This window comes from Heloderma suspectum, chromosome 4 (assembly GCF_057233095.1).
Source record: "Heloderma suspectum isolate Gila_16-S chromosome 4, 16-S_ref, whole genome shotgun sequence".
NCBI lineage: Eukaryota > Metazoa > Chordata > Lepidosauria > Squamata > Helodermatidae > Heloderma > Heloderma suspectum.
The window spans coordinates 107249751-107272652 of NC_139461.1; the positions used below are offsets into that span (position 1 = coordinate 107249751).

The following is a 22902-nucleotide window of genomic DNA, read 5'->3' on the forward strand; positions in this document are numbered from 1 at the left end:
ATTTTGCTAAGCACATACAGATGGAAATGCATGCACTTTTGCAAGATGCCTTCTTCACAAACAGTGCTCTATTTTTCGTTATTTTAAAGAGGCACTAAGGACCAGTTTCCCCTTCATGGATCACTGCCTTGTTGCGGCGAAGGGGCTTGCGTAACTCAGTGAAGCCATAAGCTATGCTGTGCAGGGCCACCCAAGACGGACAGGTCATGGCAGAGAGTTCTGACAAAATGTGGTCCACTGGAGAAGGAAATGGCAACCCGCTCCAGTATTCTTGCCAAGAAAACCCCATGGAACATATCACAAGGCTAAAAGACATGACGCCGGAAGATGAGCCCCTCAGGTCGGAAAGTGGCCAATATACTACTGGGGAAGAGCAGAGGGTATTTCCAAGTAGCGCCAGAAAGAGTGAAGCGGCTGGGCCAAACCCGAAAGGACACTCAGCTGTGGATGTGTCTGGTGGTGAAAAGAAAATCCGATGCTGTAAAGAACAATATTGTTTAGGAACCTGGAATGTCAGATCAATGAATCAAGGTAAGCTGGAGGTGGTCAGACAGGAGATGGCAAGATTGAACATCGACATCTTGGGAATCAGTGAATTAAAATGGACAGGCATGGGCGAATTTAATTCAGGTGACCATCATATCTACTACTGTGGGCAAGAATGCCTTAGAAGAAATGGAGTAGCACTCATAGTCAACAAAAGGGTGGGAAAAGCAGTACTGGGGTACAATCTTAAAAATGATAGAATGATCTCAGTACGAATCCAAGGCAAACCATTCAACATCACAGTAATTCAAGTCTATGCCACAACCACTGAGGCCGAAGAAGCTGAGGTTGATCGGTTCTATGAAGACCTACAACACCTTCTAGAACTAACACCAAAAAAAGATGTCCTCTTCATCATAGGGGATTGGGATGCTAAAGTAGGAAGTCAAGAAATCACCGGGATAACAGGCAGGCATGGCCTTGGTGTACAAAATGAAGCAGGACAAAAGCTAATAGAGTTTTGCCAAGAGAACACGCTGATCATAGCAAACACTCTTTTCCAACAGCACAAGAGGCGACTCTACACATGGACATTACCAGTTGGTCAATATTGAAATCAGATTGATTATGTCCTTTGCAGTCAAAGATGGAGAAGCTCTATACAGTCAGTAAAAACAAGACCTGGAGCTGACTGTGGCTCAGATCATGGGCTTCTTGTTGCAAAATTTCAGCTTAAATTGAAGAACATAGGGAAAACCACTAAACCGTTCAGGTATGACCCAAATCATATCCCTTATGAATAAACAGTGGAGGTGAGGAATAGATTTCAGGGATTAGACCTGATAGACAGAGTGCGTGAGCAACTATGGACGGAGGTCCGTAACACTGATCAGGAGGCAGCAATGAAATCCATCCCAAAGAAACAGAAATGCAAGAAAGCAAAGTGGCTGTCTGAGGAGGCTTTACAAGTAGCTGAGGAAAGAAGGGAAGCGAAAAGCAAGGGAGAAAGGAGAAGATATAGCCAACTGAATGCAGAGTTCCAGAGAATAGCAAGGAGAGACAAGAAGGCCTTCTTAAATGAACAAGGCAAAGAAATCGAGGAAAACAACAGAATGGGAAAGACTAGAGATCTCTTCAAGAAAATTGGAGATCTCAAGGGAACATTTTGTGCAAAGACGGGCATGATAAACCTAACAGAAGCAGATGAGATTAAGAAGAGGTGGCAAGAATACACACAAGAACTATACAGAAAAGATCTTAATGTCCCTGATAGCCATGATAGTGCGGTCACTGAACTTGAGCCGGACATCCTCGAGAGTGAAGTGGGCCTTAGGAAGCATTAGTAACAACAAAGCTAGTGGAGATGACAGTATTCCAGCTGAGCTATTTAAAATCCTAAAAGATGATGCTGTTAAAGTGCTGCATTCAATATGCCAACAAATCTGGAACACTCAACAGTGGCCACAAGACTGGAAAAGGTCAGTTTACATTCCAATTCCAAAGAAGGGCAACGCCAAAGAGTGTTCAAACTACCCCACAATTGCGCTCATTTCACATGCCAGCAAGGTGATGCTCAAAAGCCTACAAGCTAGGCTTCAGCAGTATGCGAACCGAGAACTACCGGAAGTACAAGCTGGGTTTAGAAGAGGCAGAGGAACTAGAGATCAAATCGCCAACATTCGCTGCATCATGGAGAAAGCAAGAGAATTCCAGAAAAACGTCTATTTCTGCTTCATTGACTACGCTAAAGCCTTTGATTGTGTGGATCACAACAAACTGTGGCAAATTCTTAAAGTGATGGGAGTACCAGACCACCTTACCTGTCTCCTGAGAAACCTGTACAAGGGTCAAGAAGCAACAGTAAGAAGCGGACATGGAACAACCGAGTGGTTCAAAAGTGGGAAAGGAGTACGACAAGGCTGCATATTGTCACCCTGCTTATTTAACTTATATGCAGAGTACATCATGAGAAACGCCGGGTTGGATGAATCACAGGTTGGAATTAAGATTGCCGGGAGAATTATCAACAACCTCCGATATGCAGACGATACCACCCTAATGGCAGAAAGCGAAGAGGATCTCAAGAGCCTCTTGTTGAGGGTGAAAGTGGAGAGTGCAAAAGCTGGTTTGAAACTCAACATTAAAAAAACGAAGATCATGACATCTGGCCCCATCACTTCCTGGCATATAGAAGGGGAAGAAATGGAAGCAGTGACAGATTTTACTTTCTTGGGCTCCAAGATCACCACAGACGGTGACTGTAGCCATGAAATTAAAAGACGCTTGCTCCTTGGAAGGAAAGCTATGGCAAACCTAGACAGCATAGTAAGAAGCAGAGACTTCGCCTTGCCGACAAAGGTCCACATAATCAAAGCTATGGTTTTCCCAGTAGCAATGTATAGCTGTGAGAGCTGGACTATAAGGAAGGCTGAGCGCCAAAGAATTGATGCTTTCGAACTGTGGTGCTGGAGAAGACTCTTACGAGTCCCATGGACTGCAAGGAGGTCAAATCAGTCCATCCTAAAGGAAATCAACCCTGACTGCTCATTGGAAGGACAGATACTGAAGCTGAAGCTCAAATATTTTGGCCACCTAATGCAAAGAGAAAACTCTCTGGAAAAGACCATGATGCTGGGAAAGACTGAAGGCAAAAGGAGAAGGGGACGACAGAGGATGAGATGGCTAGATAGCATCACCGATGCAATGAATATGAACTTGAGCACACTCCGGGAGAGAGCGCAGGACAGGAAGGCCTGGCGTGCTATGGTCCATGGGGTCACGAAGAGTCGGACACGACTGAACAACAACAACAAGGACCAGTTTGCTGATTAAAAGGACACTGGTTTTAAGGAGACTCCATCAATATGGTAGCTAATTGAATTTTTTTAAACTTAAAAGCATTTTCCAGCATTAAACCCATTTCCAAATTCCTGAAAGCCAACATTTTCTGGTTGGAGATATTTTTCTCTTTCTTTCTTTCTCTCTTTCTTTCTTTCTTTCTTTCTCTCTCTTTCTTTCTTTCTTTCTTTCTTTCTTTCTTTCTCCCCTGAGGAAACTGATGATACAGAAGAGAAGTGAAACTGACTATAAACAAAGTGCTGTCAAATACAGAATGCAAACAAACTGGAAAAGGATCTTTTCTCCATTAATTTCTATCATTTGTACTAACTGTATGCAGTTTATTGTGGCAAACAATTTTCTGAATGACTTTTAAAAAGTCTGATAGATCCTTGTTCATTAACATGCAATTTGGGGGGGGGGGAATTCTTTGCAGTCTTTATCTTACCTGTGCTCACCACAGTGCTGTGAACCAGTTCATTCTTTCCCATCTTATTGTAGGGAAACTGAAGCCACACAACACTTATCCAACAGCAGGTCTGTGGCTGAACTGGTACCTGAGCACAAGTTACTCAGGCCCAAGCTCAAGACTCCAGCTTCTGAATTACACTGCCATGGCTTATAAATCCAGAACACTACTTATATTAAAAAATAAATCTGTTATTCCCAAAATTATTTATTTATGTTAATTAACATAAAATTAACCTCTCCTCTATTTGAGGCATTTCAGTGCTTTGTTTAATGCCATTACTTATTTTAAAAGTTGGCCTGAAATACCCAATCCAATTAAGCAAACTTTTCTTCGGTGTGTTAAGACTTCTTCCTTCTTGCTAAACTGAAAATTGAAGTAACGCTTTTAAAGAAATACTCCACACAATAACAACTTTACAAAGTGTTCTGTTTTATTTTTAAAGCAAGCTCAGGGGATGATCTCATAAAAACATACTTGTTTTGGTTTAAGCAGTCTTTACAGAAATCTGAAGCATAAATACTACAGCGCTTCTTGTTCTCTCTCTCTCTCTCTCTCTCACACACACACACACACACACTAATTGGCAACAAGGTAGAATCCCATCATGATATGTTTTCTAAAGTAAATGGCAGGCACCACGGACAGTGTCCTATTGTGTGTGTGCGCCAGCAGGACCAACCATTAGCACAACCGGAAGTTAGCGGGTCTAAAAGCAACCTGAAATTAGCAGAAATGCTCATTTCCAGAATGGGGCATGTCAGTGGAGCTCACAGAAGGGAGCTTTGCTGACCTGTCCCAATCAGGAATTTAGAGCTGATGCTGATTTCCAGGGTTACTTTTAGAACTGCTAACTTCCTATTTCGCCAGCTATCAGCCCTGCTGGCACAACACAATCAGCAGGAGCACAGCAGCCCCGTTGGACACTGTTCTATGTGGCTCGAACCAAGAGCCCAGTGGGCCAAGCACTGCTGTTCTACTACCTGCACCAACAGAGCCAATGCAGATATTTCAGACCAGGACAGACACTGCTTACCCAAAGCCCTGCCCACTGCTGCCTATTAAACTTACAAGGGGGGCCCACCAGAGTGGTGCAGGGGGCCCCAGAGGACATCTTGCTCAAGGCCCCCTCACACTTGAGTGGGAGGGTACCTGATTTGGGGGGGGTGCACATATTTTGCCTGTGGGTTTTTCCAGGTGTGTCTGTTGAGTATGTATAGCAGTATTGGGTAGGGTGTGTGCGTGTTTATGACTGTCTATCTCTGAGCATAACCAGTTTTGCTTCTGTGAAATGGATATTTTGTTATGCTTTGTGGGGGGCATATCTGTGGTTTGGCATTTATTTATTTTAAATATTTATATCCCACAATTATGCTCAATGACAGGTTATAACCAAGGTGAGTAATACTGGTGAGAATGGATGCTGCTATTTTTTAAATTTATTATTACATTTATATCCTCTCACAAGGAACCCAAGGCAGCTCACATAGTCCTCCTTCTCTCCGTATTATCCTCACATGAATCCTGTGAGGTGGGTTAGGCTGAGAGTCAGCGACTGGCCCAAAGTTATTCAGTGAGCTTCATGGCCAAGTGGAGGCTAGACCTCGGATTTCTGGAGTCCCAGTCCGACACTCTAACCACTACACCACACTGGTTCACCACACCACATTACATAACACATAATAATATTGAAAATGAAGTGATGTCTTAGGGATGCTCTGGGGGGATGATGATGGAAAATGTCCACTCCCCAGACTTTAGAAGTTGCTGCTGGTGTGGCTATGCATGCATTTGGGATTCAGACCCTACCTCTGCCTTATATTCAGTATCTCAGACAAGGTGCTACGCAGGCCCTCACTGCATCCATTTTGTGACCAGCCATATCCCTGTGGCAGACATTTTATAGTGGTACATATGACAGTTTCTCACATTTTAAAATGTGGCAACAGGCCCAAAATGGTTGGGAATGCCTGGTACACAGTCAGACTGAATATTGTCAGAGTAGCCACTAGGCTATCCCTTGTAGCTTCCAGATTGCTCTCTGGTCTCCTATATTCTTCCTATTCAGTTCTCTAGACTGTCCAGCCTCACTGTATCCTGATATGTCCCTCCACTAAGCAAACTGTGGCATCTGAGTTATGGACTCTCCCATCCTGCACATGCCTCCTCTGCCGCACCCACCTGCAACTTATGTAGGCATATGCCTGATAATAAAGTGCTAAACGTAACCTAAATAACTTAGTGAACAGTAAATATTATTTTGACAGCAAAAGATATAAGTTAGACTAGTGGTGGCCACAAGTCAATCATTGATTATTAGACAGTGCCACTCTAATGCCTTGATGTGGCTTTGCCTCTAGTTCTATTGAACAGTATTACTACTCCCTGGCACAATAGAAGGAGACAAAGTGTAGACCAGACAATACCATAACAAGGCCCACTACTCTTTTGCTCTTGTACAGGAGTACCACAAACTCCTGCTACCTGTGCTACTGGCAATACTCGTGTTGTAGCATTATCACCCACGATTTATACTATTTCAACCAACAAAAATCCTAATATCATGGGCAACTCTATTGTTGTTACTTTTCCTTCTAGTATAAGAAACAGCACACAGAAGACTTGACCATCATCAATTGCTTACAACCCTCCACAAGTTTAGAGCCTTACAATGTAGGACTTGCAACCATTTAACATAACAGCATTCCTTAAAACTGGTGAACTAAATGTTCCTCCCTGATGAGGCACCAATATAGAAAAAGCAGCTGCGTGATTTTTAACTGTCTACAATGTAAATGATGAGTTGCATTTTATCCACTTTCATGTTAAAAACTAGCAGACATTAAAAAGCACTGCAACTGAAACAAAAAAAACGGCTGGCAGGGGCATGCAAGATTCTTAAAATTGCAGTAAGTTTCAGAGGAATGTGTATATATAAAGATTTTCCCATGAGTGAAAGCGGGGGGAGGGTTCCTGGAATGAAAGTCTACTTCAGACAAATCATATGAACTGTAGAGACTTGGAACTCATTTATGACTAATAAGGAAAGAAGGCTATTCCCCTCCCCCGCCCCCCAAAAAAGGATTTTGTTGCATGCAATTCTACAGAAATGCTGACAGCTTTACAAATCCTTCAGCTAACAAGGGGTCACAGACAAGGCCAGAAAAAAAAAAGAGAGGATGCAACACACTACAAAAGTAATGACCCTTAAAAAAAGCAGAATTTGATCATGTAGTGGGGGTTTACCATTCCCACAGTCCTGCCTCTCTTTACCAGCACAGGTCCTTAGCCTAGCAGTGTAAACCTACAGCAATTAAATGAGCTTCTGGCATTTAACTGCCGTCTATGAGCTTACTATCTTAGGAGGTACATAAAACATGTTAGGGAAAATAAAGGACAGAAGGCTTTGGTGGGTATAACATATGGAACACAAAACTATTTGTTAGGATACCCTTGCAAGCAACAGCTATTTTAAAAAGCACTAAGCACTTTCCAGTATGCCTGGCTATTATAAATGTTGGTGAAGTGTCACTTGGTTTGCATTTCTCCCATTCCTTTTCTTCTAAATAACATTCCACACAAGTTGAACTCCTGACAAGGGTGCATATTGTCTGGCAATGTTTAACACAGAAAAAGAAAAAAGGAGCCTTTTCTATGTCTATTTCTGTTATTAAAAATGTAGTCTTGACTTTAACGTAATATACACAGTGCTACCTGGCAGGAAATGTAATACAATCCAACTATTTTAATTCACTTATCCTGCATTCCTTTGAAATACACTGAAGATCTATAGCTTATCCAGCTAGATAGTTGAAGACAGACAAAATAAAGATGCCTGTCCTATTTCAGTACCTCCAGGGCTCTCTGGCTGAACACAGAGCTCTGACCAGAGGACACCCTATTCTCTTTAATATTAGGGAATACCTTTTGTGCAAATCAAACCACTCAAAACCTATTTCTTACAGCCATTAGTTTCTGAAAACCACATCAGGTTAAGAATTTTTCACAAGTTTTTGAACCACACTGGCCTCAAATCCATTATCTGAGAGTACTTTTATCACCACTGGTATATTACTTATGACAGCTTTCCCCAACTGGTGCCCTCCAGATGTGTTGGACTACAACTCCCAGCATCTCCTAGCCTGCCATGGTTGAGGAAGGCTGGTTTATGAGCTCCTGTCAAGAGTGTATACACAACTAAGCAACACAGTCCAAAGCTGCTCATATACTACTGCTGCTGAGAAAACAGCACAACAGAGATCAGATTTGTATTGCTAGAAATAATGTATGTCTTAGTAGAGTTATAGCTCCATAGATTTTCTCCACTAAAAGTGAGTATACATTAATGTAGAAGAAAATATCACAGGTGCTAGTCCTTGGATTAGCCATAGATTCTCCACTGAGCATGGCTGCACCCAAGCAAAGTTGTTTTATATATTTTTTGAATGCAGGTTAGTGGATGTTCAGAAAACAAAAGACCATTTATGGGGTGGTTTTTAATTGGGTGTCAGATTTAATATGCTAATAGGAAGCCAGATTCCTAGGCAGAGTTGTGGCCTGACACAGAAAATATAAGAGTTTCCATTTGGGTTGCACAGAAACTTCTAAAACAGAAACAGTAAAGGGTACAATTAAGCTAGTGGAACTAGTATACAAAATGCTTTACAATGCTACTTAGCAATCCTATGGAACCTTTATTATTCTAATTTTGTGGAACTGGGCAACCCTGTGACACTGATTTGCCCAGAGCCACAGGGTAAGGTGGTCATACCCACCACTGCTGCAGGTTGGACGCATTAGGAAGCAAAGTAGTGGGCTGCAAAGTATATAGTACCTCTAAAAATCATGGACAATCTAACACCTCTGCAGATGCCAGTCTATTTATACAGGTCTCATGACCAAACTACATATCAACACACAGCTGATATAAAACCAAGTAGCAGATTTGCATTACTCCAAATATGTCTCAAGTCCATATCCTAATCGAATTTTGAAGGCAACACTCAGTGGTTGAATAATATTTTCTGCACTAGACTGTTAAGGCACAATCCTATGCATATTTAGACAGAAAAAGTTGTACAAATCCTGGCATTTGCCTGCCAGCATGGCTGGCTGGCGAATGCTGGGAGCTGTAGGACTTTTTGTTGTCTAAACATGCATAGGATTGTGCCCTTAATTTTTCCCTGTTTACAGAGAAACCTTCTCTATCAGATGTTATACTGTCCACTTGTATGATAAAGCAACTGACCCAGTTTGCCGATCACAATAAGCAGCAAGCTCATGCGTGCTGCCTGTTCACTCCTGCTGCAACATGCTAAGTATGTTGTTCAGCTCTATAAATGCCAAGTATGATTAAAGTTATTAAGTTGGAAAAGAAAAGTAGCAAATCTACTAAAGCAAGCTCTCCCCGCCCCCAATGACGTTGTCACTACTAGGGATGAAAGAACCACCAATTTTTGAGCTTGCCCTAATGGCAGAAAGCGAAGAGGATCTAAAGAGCCTCTTGGTGAAAGAGGAGAGTGCAAAAGCTGGTTTGAAACTCAATATTAAAAAAACGAAGATCATGGCATCTGGCCCTATCACTTCCTGGCATATAGAAGGGCAAGAAATGGAAGCAGTGACAGATTTTACTTTCTTGGGCTCCAAGATCACCGCAGACGGTGACTGTAGCCATGAAATTAGAAGATGCTTGCTCCTTGGGAGGAAAGCTATGGCAAACCTAGACAGCATAGTAAGAAGCAGAGACATCACCTTGCCGACAAAGGTCCGTCTAATCAAAGCTATGGTCTTCCCAGTAGTAATGTATGGCTGTGAGAGCTGGACTACAAGGAAGGCTGAGCGCCAAAGAATTGATGCTTTCGAACTGTGGTGCTGGAGAAGACTCTTACGAGTCCCCTGGACTGCAAGGAGGTCAAATCAGTCCATCCTAAAGGAAATCAACCCTGAGTGCTCATTGGAAGGACAGATACTGAAGCTGAAGCTCAAATATTTTGGCCACCTAATGCAAAGAGAAAACTCTCTGGAAAAGACCCTGATGCTGGGAAAGACGGAAGGCAAAAGGAGAAGGGGACGGCAGAGGATGAGATGGCTAGATAGCATCACGGATGCAATGAATATGAACTTGAGCACGCTCCGGGAGAGAGCACAGGACAGGAAGGCCTGGCGTGCTATGGTCCATGGGGTCACGAAGAGTCGGACACAACTGAACGACTGAACAACAACAACAACAACAAATTCATCGAAAACCACGTCAAAGTTCTCTTTGACTCACCCCCATTTTAATTTTCACCCTGTTTTTCAGCTCATTCAAGCGGGAAAAGTGCACATTTCTGTGCATAGTTTTTGAAAGTGTGCACTGTCCCCCGCTGACTAAAGTATGAAAATGCATTTTTTATATATTTTTATATATATATATAAAAATATACAAATTTGCAAACATTTCTCCCCAAAAGCTCTCCTGTGCATGTTCACAGCAAATGGACCAGAAAAAATCATTTGTTTGCTTACTCTTTTCAGGACAGTTGCCAAAAACAAGAGACAGGGCCATTTTCTCCTGCTCAGATTTTTTTTAAGACTGAATGCCTTAAATAAATATACAGGTTTTATACTGCCCTTAAAGCCAGCAAAAAATGCTGGGTTGTTCCCTCTGATCCAGAAGGCTTTTCCCCCATCCCTTACCCAGAAGATACTTTTTTTTTAAGGTTGGCAACCTTAAAGGAAAAAACTCATTCACATTTTGAGAGCACATTTGTTAGGGAGTAGCACTGCATAAGCAAAAGGCACAACTTCTGACCCAGCAGCACTCTCTTCCTTGCATGAAGTAGAAACCACCCCAAGCTCCTCTCCAACTTTCAGCATGCCAGCAGCATCCCTGGTCAAAGAGGCAAGCCAAGCCAGTTGCAGACGGTACCATATGGAGCTTTCCGATCTCCAAGAGAGTGGAACATAGGAAGCTGCCTTCTACTGAGTCAGACTATGGGTCCATCTAGCCCACTACTGTCAACACTGACTGGCAGCGGCTCTCCAAGGTTTCAGGCAGGAGCTTTTCCAGCCCTAACTGGGGTGATGGGGATTGACCCTGGGACCTACTGCATGCAAAGTAGGGGCTCTACCACTGAGCTATGGCCCCTCCCTCACCCTACTGTCTGCTACAGCTAACTCCTTCATCAATTCCACCCTTGCAACTGAAGTCTAAGGTAGATCTGGATATTGGACGTACACACTCCAGCAATGGATGGATGGGTGTGTAGTGCATCCCTCTATTCTCTGCACACAGAAACATCTTACAGCAGGCGTGGGCAGAAGGTAGATTTGAATCTACTGGTAGATCTCTGGGTGATCTGCAGTAGAGTTGCAAGGATTTTTTACTCAATATTTAATCCAACAAAATGACTCTTTCCCACACCTACAGACCAAATTATACTTGAGAAATGAAGAGACTTTGGGGTAACCAGCGTCCGGCACTAAAAAGAGATTTAGTAAAATCTTATACTTTTTACTATTTTTGTTTTCTTGAATGAAAAGAGAACATATCAGAACTACAGAAACGAATGTGCCCCAATCAGTACTCCTTCCATAATAGCATGCCAACTTTAATTATGTCTTTATAGGATAATATTTAACGAATGAATAAATACATGTAGAGTGAACAAAACTTGTGACTCACTGCTCCTACCACAAATTTCAAAAGATAAAACACACACACACACCAGTGAACAGCAAGTCAACAGTAAAGGTTTTTATGTTTACTGGACACAACTGAGCCCATGATAATGCTTAGAAAACATCTGATATGTCGAATGATGCAATGTTATATAAGGCAGTTCATAGAATATGCTTTCTTTTGTGCTAATTGAATAGTCAAACCACTACTGAGTTGCTGTTTTTTTAAAAGAGGTAATCAAACAGAAGTAGCCAATCTCTACATACTTATTTTTTTTTATCATTGGAACACATTGCAAACACAGGCCTGCATTTAAAACAAATTAACTTGGCAAAAAAGTCATAAAAATGCTAACCTCCTGCTCTCTGGGTGCCTTGCATGCAATGAGGGACCTGCAAACCATCATTCATTCCTCAAGCAGAAATGAACCTGACTGGCCATAACAACAACAGAATGAGAAAAAAGCAATGACCAAAGTATCTAGGGATATTAGAGAAAACAAATGCTAACGGATCAAGGAACCTTTTATAATGCAAAAGTGTTGTAAAAACTGCCAAGTTACCAATTATTTGGGATGGGATGGGGAAGATCAGAATGTGAATACAGATATATGTAAGGCCCCAGGCCTGAACCAAACTATTAACAGTTTTAGAGGGGCTTAGATGATCCATACGTGCTCTCTGACTTTGGTTCAGTTGGCAGACTGTTTTCCTCAACAGGCCTCCTGATTTACCAGGATGAGTCAAAGGCCGATAGTGCAGCCTCAAGCATATTCCATGCTAATAAGTTAGAGGGTCTTATTAGGATGCACCTGGGAAGTGAAGCTTGCTTACTTGCTTTAAAGCTGCAGATGTCTGTAGTGGGAAAGCTCTGACTGTTTCCCTTCTGACCAAGCACTGCTAGCCTATGCTGGGAAAGTGGCAGACGAATGCTAATTAACGCTTGCTGTTGTCATGCTGCTTCACTGCTAACATGTATGATATAAAACCCATTTTACCCCATGGCTCTGGGTTCAGAGAAGCTATCTGATGCAACCACTGGGTATGCCTGTGTGCTGATCGTACTCAATAGAGTATCTCCTTGTAAGTAAAACTGGATCTGATTTATTACTATCTTGGCACCTCTAAATTGAGAGTTCAACGCCTACTGCAGGGGCAATACAATGTAAAGCTACACTTATGATGCAGTTTGTATCTCTTAGTGTGACTGTTTACATATTTTGTCTTGGAAATGTTATCTTTTTAAAATCCTGTTCGAAGCCCATTTATACTTTATGCAATATGTTTAAAACACATGTAGAATAAGACCAAAAGAATTAAAACCTAGCTTTGATTTAAAAGAACTATTATTCATTAAAAGCTATTATTCACCATTGTCAAGTGTTCACTTGTCTTGCCATAGTCTGAGTATTCTTATGGCAAGACTAAACAATATAAAAAACACATACAACTATACCCCCAGATCCACACTGACGCTTCTGAAGCTCAGATTAAACACAGTCTGCTCAACAATCCCATCATTATTAAGTAACTCACCAGAAAATAAAGAAGGAATTATCAAATGGGAATTGCCAAGTAATTATTTCTTTGAAGCAGATGACATACAACTGCTAAAAGGAGGGGCGCTCTCTTAGTCATATGTCAGAACCAGAGCTTTCTCATCTGTAAATAAAATACTGCATAGGATTAGAACTATAATATTTTAATCACTAGCGGAACGTTGGTAATAAACCTGAAATTCAGTTTTGTCAAATAATCCAGTATACTTTAAGATATTGCTACAGAACAAATGTTTTTCCTAGGGTCACTCCACCCAAAGTAGAAACAGCTGCATCCAAATGCTTAGGTTTTCCAGCTCTTTGGATCACAGATACCTTCCCAAAGGAGACATTCATAAGATCTCCACATCATGTATTTATCAGCAATGTGAGGTCACTCATATGATATGGACACTGGGCACTTATATGCCTCTGTCAGTCCTAGGTGAACCTACCCAGTTTATCAAAATTATAACTTCAAGTATAAGCTGATGGGATCTGAGCTAGCAGTGACTGACCAAGAAAGAGATCTTGGGGTTGTGGTGGGCAGCTCGATGAAAATGTCAACCCAGTATGCAGCTGCTGTGAAAAAGACAAATTCCATGTTAGGCATAATTAGGAGAGGAATTAAAAATGAAACTGCCAAGACCATACGCCATTTATATAAATCTATGGTGTGACCACACTTAGAATACTGTGTACAGTTCTGGTCGCTTCACCTAAAAAATGATATTATCAATTTGGAAAAAAATGCTGAAAGGGGAAACTAAAATGATCAAAGGGCTGGAGCAACTTCCCTATGAGGAAAAGTTATCACAGCTGGGATTGTTTAGCTTGGAAAAAGGCAAGTAAGGGGGGAAATGATGTAAGGTCTACAAAATTATGCATGGTGTGGAGAAAGTGGATAGGGGGACATGTTTCTCCCTGTCTCATAATACTAGAACCCAGAGTCATCCCGTGAAGCTAATTGGTGGGAGATTCTGGACAGATAAAGGGAAGTACTTCTGCTAACAGTGCACAGTTAAACTATGGAATTCTCTACCACAAGACATACTGATGACCACCAATTTGGATTACTTTAAAAGGCAACTGAACAAATTCATGGAGGATAAGACTATCAATGGCTATATACTACTTCCAGTATCAGAGGCAGTATGCCTATGTACACCAGTTGCTAGGGAACATGGGCAGGAGGGTGCTGTTGCACTCGTGACCTGCTTGTGGGTTTCCCTTGGGCAGCTGGTTGGCCACAGAATGCTGACAGACTAGATAGACCCTTGGTGTCCTGATCTAGACTGAGTCCTGGCTCTGATGGTTCTGGTTCTTCCTCTGAAGATGACTCCAGTGGCGGCGTAACACCTGGGACCATGACACCTGATCCAGCATGGCTCTTCTTATGTTCTTCCCTTGCAATAACATATATTCCTGGAGGAAATGGCAATGTTGCTCTAAGCTAGTGCTGCTGTTTTTCTTAGGGATTCAGCTCTATGACAAAACAAGCTTAGAGCCTATAGATAAGAATCCACTGCCTGATTACTGAATTTCTGCAAGTGGGTAACTGGAATCCCATGGAAATAGGAAGATTTCAGTGTGGGACACAGAAAGATGGAATTAATTGCAGCTGGGCTGTGATACCTCAACCAGGGCTGAGCACGCACAGATATGTCACTGTGGTCAGGAATATGTGGCAGCTGTGAAAAAAGGTGAATTCCAGGGACTGTAAATAAAACTGCTAGTATTGTAATGCCATTATACAAATCTTGGAATACTGTGTACAGTTCTGGTCACCCCATCTCGAAAAGAATATTGTACATCTGGAAAAGGTACTCCCCCAAAAGCAACCAAAATGATCAAGGGGCTGGAATAACTTCCATAGGAGGGAAGGCTACAACATTTGTGCTTTTTAGTTTGGGGGGGGGAAGACAGGTGGGGCGGGGGGACATGTTCCACATTCCTTCATCTTCTCCCTTTGAAATCAACACACTCCAGGAAACAAAGCTTCAGGCCAACACTACTTTATTAGTAAACGACTAGCTACTTTACAAATGCAGATTCTAGGAAATTGTCAGACTGCATAGAACCTGCCAGTCCACACATCTACAAATATCAACAGAGGATACAAAGTGGAAGTTAGAGAACTTGCCAGCAGTTTGCGCATGAACTTCAGGGCCAGACTTGCTAGGCAGGAATGTCCCTCCCTTAGGGTGGCTCCCTCCTACGTTGGCTTCCATGAGCAGCCAACCCAGCGGAGCATCTGAGCCCTGCCCCTAACTTTTCCTGCTTTGCTCTGCGACAGACCCTAGCATCCTTCAAGTCACACCCCTTGGTTTCCTCCTCTTCTCCCTCTGAAACTTGAGTTCTCATGGTGGAGGAATGGGGGAGCCGTTCAGGCTGGGCCATCTGTGTGTCAAGGTCTTGGGAAGGAAGTCTCGCCGTATCTGGGCTCACTAGGGAGGGTTCCTCCCTCTGTTCTTGATATTCCTGTTCTGATTCTGATATCTGAGCTAGGGATGGTGGAGAATTCCGCCACAGATTTCAGTGAGGCCGAATGCACTGGCATTCGGCCCCCCCCAAAATCCGTGGCGGAACGGCCTGCCCCCCCGCCCCCCCGCAGATTCCCCCTCGGGCAAAGCTTACCTGGGGTGGATGTTCCGGACAGCGGTGGCTCCGGCGGCGGCTGGTCTTTCGACCGGCTGCCACAGCCGCCATTTGAATCTTGGTCTTTGCCGTGATAGGCTGCGTAAGTATTTACGTAGCCTATCACGGCAAGCCAAGCAAAAAAACAAAAAAAAACAGCGTACGCAAATGGCGGTGGCCACGGCAGCCGCCATTTGCGTTCCCAATTTTTCGCCTTTTTAGCCTACATAAATTTTTATGTAGGCTATTACAGCGAAAAAAAAGGGGGGACACAAATAGCATAGTAGGTAGGCGCTATTTGCGTTCCTTTTTTTTCCGCCATTTTAGCCTACGTAAATATTTATGTAAGCTATTTCGGCAAAAGAAGGGGAACGCAAATAGTGCCCACTACACTATTTGCGTCCCCTTTTTTTCCGCGGTAATAGCCTACGTAAATATTTACGTAGGCTAAAATGGCAAAAAATAGGGAACGCAAATGGCGGCCGCCATAGCCGCCGCCATTTGCGTACGCTGTTTTGGGGTTTTTTGGGTTTTTGCCCAACCATGATAGGCTACGTAAATACTTACGTAGCCTATCACAGCAGCCTGGCTGGATGCAAATAGTGGCCGCTACGGCGGCCACCATTTGCGTCCGCAGCAGCCAGTCTGTGGATGGAAGTCCGGCTGCGGACAGCCCTGGCCGGCTGCTCCGCGGAGCAGCCGTGGAGCGCGGCCAGCTAGGCAGGATTCCGGGGGGGAGGACCAGATCGCCTTCCCTCCGGCGAGGATTCTGGGGGGAGGGACGGAGCACCTCCCCCCGCACCATGAATCAATTCCGCGAAAAGGTAAGTGACCTTCGTACATCCCTAATCTGAGCTGCCAGACACCTCCACACGCTCAGATTCATTCCTGACATCATGATAGATGTTTATAAAATTAAGCATGATATGAAGGAAATGGATACAGAGAAGTTTCTCTTTTTCTCATAATACTAGAAATTGCTGTCATCTAATTGGCAGGAAACTAAGGACAGACAGAAGAAAATACTTCTTCGCACAATACATTTTAAATAGTGGTATTTTTAAATATAGACAGGGGTATATAAATCTATTAAATAAATTAATAAATTTGCTGCCACATAACCACTTCTGGAATGGGAAAGTCAGCAAAGGTGCGGAAGAGAGCTCTGCTAACCTTTTTTTCTTTTTTAGTTATTTTAATACACATACATAAATCTGTATATATCCATAGCAATGAATACATATGAAATGCATAAGTGAGAAAATGCAACTTACTAGCAATTATACATAGGCTTCAACAAAAGTGGATCAGATATCCAAATAAGTATCCATTTGAAGGTGACATATATATACAACCTGTTCAAATGTTAAAAGCATTATAATGTCCTCAATCCATTGCATTATAGGAGGTTAGAGTTTATCCCTCCAATTTTGTAGTATCTGTCTTTTAGCTGTGAAGAAGCCATGGAGAATCCATTTGCACTGATTGTTAATTTCCATGAAGCAGGTAAATAATTTAAAGGAGTGTGTACATCAGTGAATATTACAGACTGCTCCAGTGCAAAATTTATCTGTGTAATAACCTCCTCCCACAAAAAAGAAGGAACTACTGGACACTGCCAAAGCATATGTTTACAAGAAGCATTAGCTGCATTGCGCCACCAGCAATTAGCCGAATTAGACAATCCCTTATTAAAGAGATGTTGCGGTGGCCAACAGACACGAAACAAAAGTTTTCAGTGAGTAAGACCCAGACTAAGATCCAAAGACGCAACAGGTATAGATGCCAAAGTGGCAATCCACTGTCTAGGCAGAATGGGAAAATTCAATTCCATATACCATTCCTGCTTAAAACGCGGCAACTTGCATTTATTCACCAATAACAACTATTTATAGACATGAATTGTGGGTTACTTTGCCTGACCAGCCTCAGTAAGTGCTTCTAATAGTGACGGAGACTCTGATGCTGCAAAAGTGGCTGGGCCCAACCTGGATACTAACAAATGCTGCAATTGCTCCATTGACTTGCCGGAACTGGTAGCTGCAGTTAGTTTCCAGTTGCACTAGTTTCCCATTGCTCTAGCAGTTGTTCTCACTAGTGCAGCAACAGCACTGGATACTGCCCTTAGATTGCTTTAAAAAGGGATTAGACAATTCATGGAGGATAAGGCTATCAATGGTTTCTCGGCATGGCGACTATATGGAAGCTTTATGTTCAGAAGCAATATGCCACTGAATACCAGTTGCTAGAAGGCAAGAACAGAAGACTGTTTCATTCATGCCCTGCTTGTGAGCATCCCATTGGGGCATCTGGCTGACCATTGTGGGAAACAAGTTGCTGGAGTAGATGGACATTTTGGTGTGATCCAGCAGGGCTCTTCTTATGGGTTGTATGCAATGCTAGTCCTACTTAAGAGTACACCCACTGAAATGAATGGGACTTAAGCTAGTCAAGATGAACATTTGATACAACCCTCTGTTCTTATTTACAACACAATGACCTGGTTAGCTCGTAACAACAACCCTGAGTATAGGCTGAGTATGGGTTGTTGTTCAATCATGAGATGTCGTTACATGAGAACCCTGCACTATGACTTAACTATGGGTTGTTAATCATGAACAACCCAGAGTTCACAACCCAACAACAAATCACGGGTTCTCTTCCTGGGTTGTTCGTGGTTAACAACCCATAGTTAAAACCATAGCACAGGGTTCACATGCAATGACATCCCACAACTGAACAACCCATACTCAATCCATACTCTGGGTTGTCCTTACATTCTAACCACGCCAATGCTAAAACATACGGAAAACTTAAACAAACCTTATATGGTTAATTGCATTATAGGATAAATTGGCCTTCACCTCAAAAATCAGCACTACAACACACTTCAAGAATTGCCAGACCATTATTTTCTCTAGAGAAACTCCTTGCTTGGTTAAGTATAGCATGACATCAACATGAAAAAGAACTACTGAGAAATATTTATTCTGGAAGGCAAGGAGAGCCAAGGTCAGCTTCAGAGGCCTGCATTTCTTTTTGGAATTCTACTACGTTCACATTTTGCCCAATCCAACAAAAATTAAGCACTTTAAACCTCACCATGTGAGATCTAAGCATATGCTTAACTCTCCCACTGAAGCCACTAGTACTTAAAAGCATTTAACTTTGGCTGAATCAGGCTTATTTCTGCAACCATTTGTCTGAAATCTGTGGTTTATTAGATATCTAAGAAATAAAAACATGACATGATAGTTGCAACTGTTCCAAAGTATTTTGGGTAAGTTTAGCCCCCTCAAATGATATATTATCATTTATTTCCAAGAAGATTAGATTCCACTGCATAGTCACTTCAAAGCCATCATTTACTTTATATGCATACATCTATAGTGCACATGTGGCTGTCTCATAAACAAAAACTCTGTCAAATGGTTTTGGGGTATTCTACTACCAGAAGCCACATTGAAATCTATCTTGGGATAGTAAGATGCCCCAAAAACAAAACTGTGTGTGGTTACAGGCAAAAGGCATTTAATTCGGCTTTCCTGTATCATGGGAGCATTTTTTCACCCCAATGAGCCCTTTTTTCACCCCAATACTTCCCACTGGCTGGGACGTAAACATATCCCAATGGTAAAAATCAATAGATTTCCTGTGATACTTTTGTCTCGGACCTTCTTTGGTTTTCAGGAAGAAAACCCTGTATGGGTATTTAAATCGGCTTCGTTTAATCAATTTGTTAGAAATTATGTACCCCAACACATTCCATTGGCTGAGACAAAAAAGCACCCTAAACACTGGAATCAGTCAGGTTTTCTGGATTATTTTTTGTTCCAGGAACTTTTTGTAAACGGAAATATAACTGTGAATCAACAGATTTCAGACTCACTGAAATTGTAGGTGACAATATCCTAGGATGATTATGTTATAGGTCTACTTCTGTGTAAATTCTGCAATAAAAGTGCACCCAGGTAAAATTCTATCCCTTGTCATTGGAAGAAGTAGGCTAGAGTGGAAAAGATCACTTGTGTTCACACAATTAAGAGACCACTGATGACAATTTGATCTAGAGAGCTGAAAAGACTGAATGCCTTTTCGCCCTCAAGTTCCAATCTAGATCATAAAAATATATATTTGGAAATCTCAACTTTCATATCTAAGTGGGTTAATTTCACTCTCCAATGTTACAGGGGTGGGGAGACAGGGCGGGAGTGAGTGAGTGAGTGAGAGAGAGAGAGAGAGAAAATACAGAAATGTAGTTTAAGGGCTTGGACTCATAAACTGTTGTGAACTGTCCAGAGAGCTTCAGCTATTGGGCGGTATAGAAATAATGATGAAGATGATGAACCTTTCTAAAACACTATTATTTTAAAGCCAGTAATGATTAAAAATTTGAATCTCATGAAGTAGAGTACTACAGCACCAGCACTACGTCAGTTCTAAGTAGATTAAGTTCACTTTTATACTTCAATACTAAGGATGTAATTTTTTAAAAAGAGTTGATGTTTTCTCCAGTTATAATCTAATTACACTGAAATCAAAAATCCAAATTCATTCTCCTCGTACTTTCAGTTCAATAAAATTTTCTCAACTTGTTTTTCACACTTCCCCTTCAGGTCATTGCGTATGCAATGTTAATGGCATAACAAAATACTGCTGCTAAGTAAGACAAATGCTGCTCTCAAATAGACAGCAGGGGGCACTAATATCTTCCCTTCAGTTGCAAAAATCTCCCTGTTTTTAAAATGTATTTATAGATTATCACACAACTATCAATACCCATCACATATAGCAATTCCATAAAAACAAGTTCAAAAATAAATTGTGATGCACACACAGATAATGAATTCCACCAAAGGAGGATACAAAATGGAGAATTGACTGATTCTATCCAGATCAGGTACCCTTAGGTGATCAGCACTGCCAAAGCCACCAAACCTGACTGTCTCTATTCAACATATATGTATACAGTCCCAATCAAACAAGAGGCACTACAGACAACCCTAACTGAACACATTTGGGAGTTTTGTTTTTTAACCACGTACCATGCTTTTCACTTTCCATGACAAGTGAAAGGCAACCATGGCACTAATCCAAGTGCTTTGCAAACTCTTCAAGAGTTATAAACTATCCAGCACTGTACAAAACTATTACTATATTCTTCCCAAATCTCTCTGCAAGAATTAGCAGAAATAAGTATGATCAATTGTATAGACACAACCCCAGTTCCACCCATCTCCTTAGAAATGCCATCCTTACTATGGGTTGTCCCACAATATTAAACTATCCTTGCAAAATATTTTCTTACTATTTTCAATATTGGTTTATTTTGCAGGAAATAGGAATACTAAATGTGACATCGTAGTGCCTTTACAACAACAAGCAGTAGACTCTCTCAACTCACTTAGGTTTGATTTTGAAAAATAATTTCATCTATTAAATATGAGCATGTTCTAGAGCAACCATCCCAATAAACAAAAACACTGCTATGATAATTCTGCAAATATGCACTCCAAGCAGCAGCAACCTGTGTAGTGGTGCATACTACTGGAATAATCAACAGCTATTAATCAAAACCCACTGTATGGAAGGGAAATAACTAGTTGAAAAGCTACTAAATGGTTAATGCATGTAGGGAGTTGGGGGTTGGTTTTAACTTTGCCTGTTTTAGCTGTAACAAGAAGATGCCTGTTAATATTAAATGAAGGTCCTGTTTAAAGCCTGCAGTTGTCCTCTGTCTCAAGTGTGGTCAAACAGAACTTACTCTGCAACACACACTGTAAAATCCTAGCTTGCACGTCAACTAGTTGGGGAGTTGGGGGCATGAGAGTTCACACTGAATTTGTATGGAAGTATATAGTATCTGTACCGTTGTGAACCAGAACCAATGACATCATCATTTTCTACAAGCTACTATAGGACTCTGAGCAGATGGAACATAACAGTGCCTCCAGCATGCAAACCAAGGCCTTCCCACTCACCCTCAGCACAGTACTGATGGCTAGTAACTGCAATGCTCATCATGCACATACTGCTACTGGCTTCAGATAAACATTAGTGCTATTATGACACAACTTATCCCAAGTGATCTATCATTATGTAATTTTCCTTACAAAAATAATAAAGGGTCTAAATGTGCAAGTATTAAAGTGTTTTGTCTGACATCATTTAGAAAGAGTAAAATTGCTAAGTGACATAATTTAAACATGCCTTCTCCATTCCAACAAGTCAATGTGCACTGGAGGTTGCATGTATTTACATGCAGTGAGTTCTTGAAATTATTCTCCTTTAAAGTGCAACACCCAAGCCACAGACACAATAAAACATAAACTATGTACTATATAATTCATTAAGACATTCTGTATACATGAACAAGCTCTTCCAAGGACATCTTTATCAGATTTTCCTAAGGAGAATACTATAGTAATGTAATTTTCTAGGTTTATACAAATTCTTCATACTCCAGCACTTTGAATTGCTATTAAAAAACTATTCTAACTTTTGATTTTTTATGTTAGTTAAACCATATTAAAGATGGGAGTAGGAAGAGAGGAAAGTCTGCTAACAGTTACTGATTTGGTGAGATTATAAACCAAAACAGGAAGGTGGAATAGTTCTTCACTGTGGTGTCTATACAACTGTGGTTGTTGTTACTGTTGTTGTTTTAAATAGCCAATAAAAGCACAGATAGAATTTTGGTTTTTCATGTTTCATATTACACAAGTCAAATACTGCAACTCCCCCGCAACCTGCCCAACCATTCATACTTTAGTATCTGTGGCTGAGCAGGTTTCTAATCTACTTCTATGGTTGCCACCATTACAGAGGGTGGGCTTTTTTAGCTCAGTCTCCAGGAGATGAACAAACAATTCAAAAGGTGGACCTATTTAAATTAGTATGTTCATGCAAATTAGAATAAATAATGTTCCCTGCTCTCAGAACAAGTGACCACATTAGCTATTAACAGCAAAAACAAAATCTTAAAGTCTGGAATTTGCTTGGAAAAAATCAGGAGCTAAAAAAATGCTAAACATCTGAGGTTGCAGTCTCTCTCTCTCTCAAACACACACACAACACACACGTACATGTATGCATCCATGTGCGTCTGTGTGTCTTTCAGGACTGAGTAGTAAAAATTATTTTGTATACATAGCATGTTATTCCCTTGCCAATAGGAGGTACATAAAAACTCATGAAGTGTATCCAAGCCCACCTCAAAAGAAACATTTCTGGAGGATACGATACATGAACAGAATGGAGGTTTTAAATTCT

The 22902-nt window shown here is 41.4% G+C and overlaps 1 protein-coding gene across 38 annotated transcripts in view; it reads right to left on the reverse strand.

Annotated features, from left to right (window-relative positions):
* ATXN1 (ataxin 1) overlaps positions 1-22902 on the reverse strand; it is a 314572-nt gene that overhangs the window by 283217 nt on the left and 8453 nt on the right. Inside the window, exons 1-2 of one of the 38 annotated variants that reach the window (XM_084850253.1) lie at positions 13512-22898; positions 12992-13117 (exon numbers count right to left, since the gene is read on the reverse strand). The exons of 35 other annotated variants lie outside the window; for them this stretch is intronic. The gene's annotated coding sequence lies outside the window, so the exon portion shown is untranslated. Of the gene's footprint in view, positions 1-12991; positions 13118-13448; positions 22899-22902 lie in introns of those variants that run through there. 2 more of the 38 variants (XM_084850252.1, XM_084850243.1) reach the window with 2 other exon arrangements.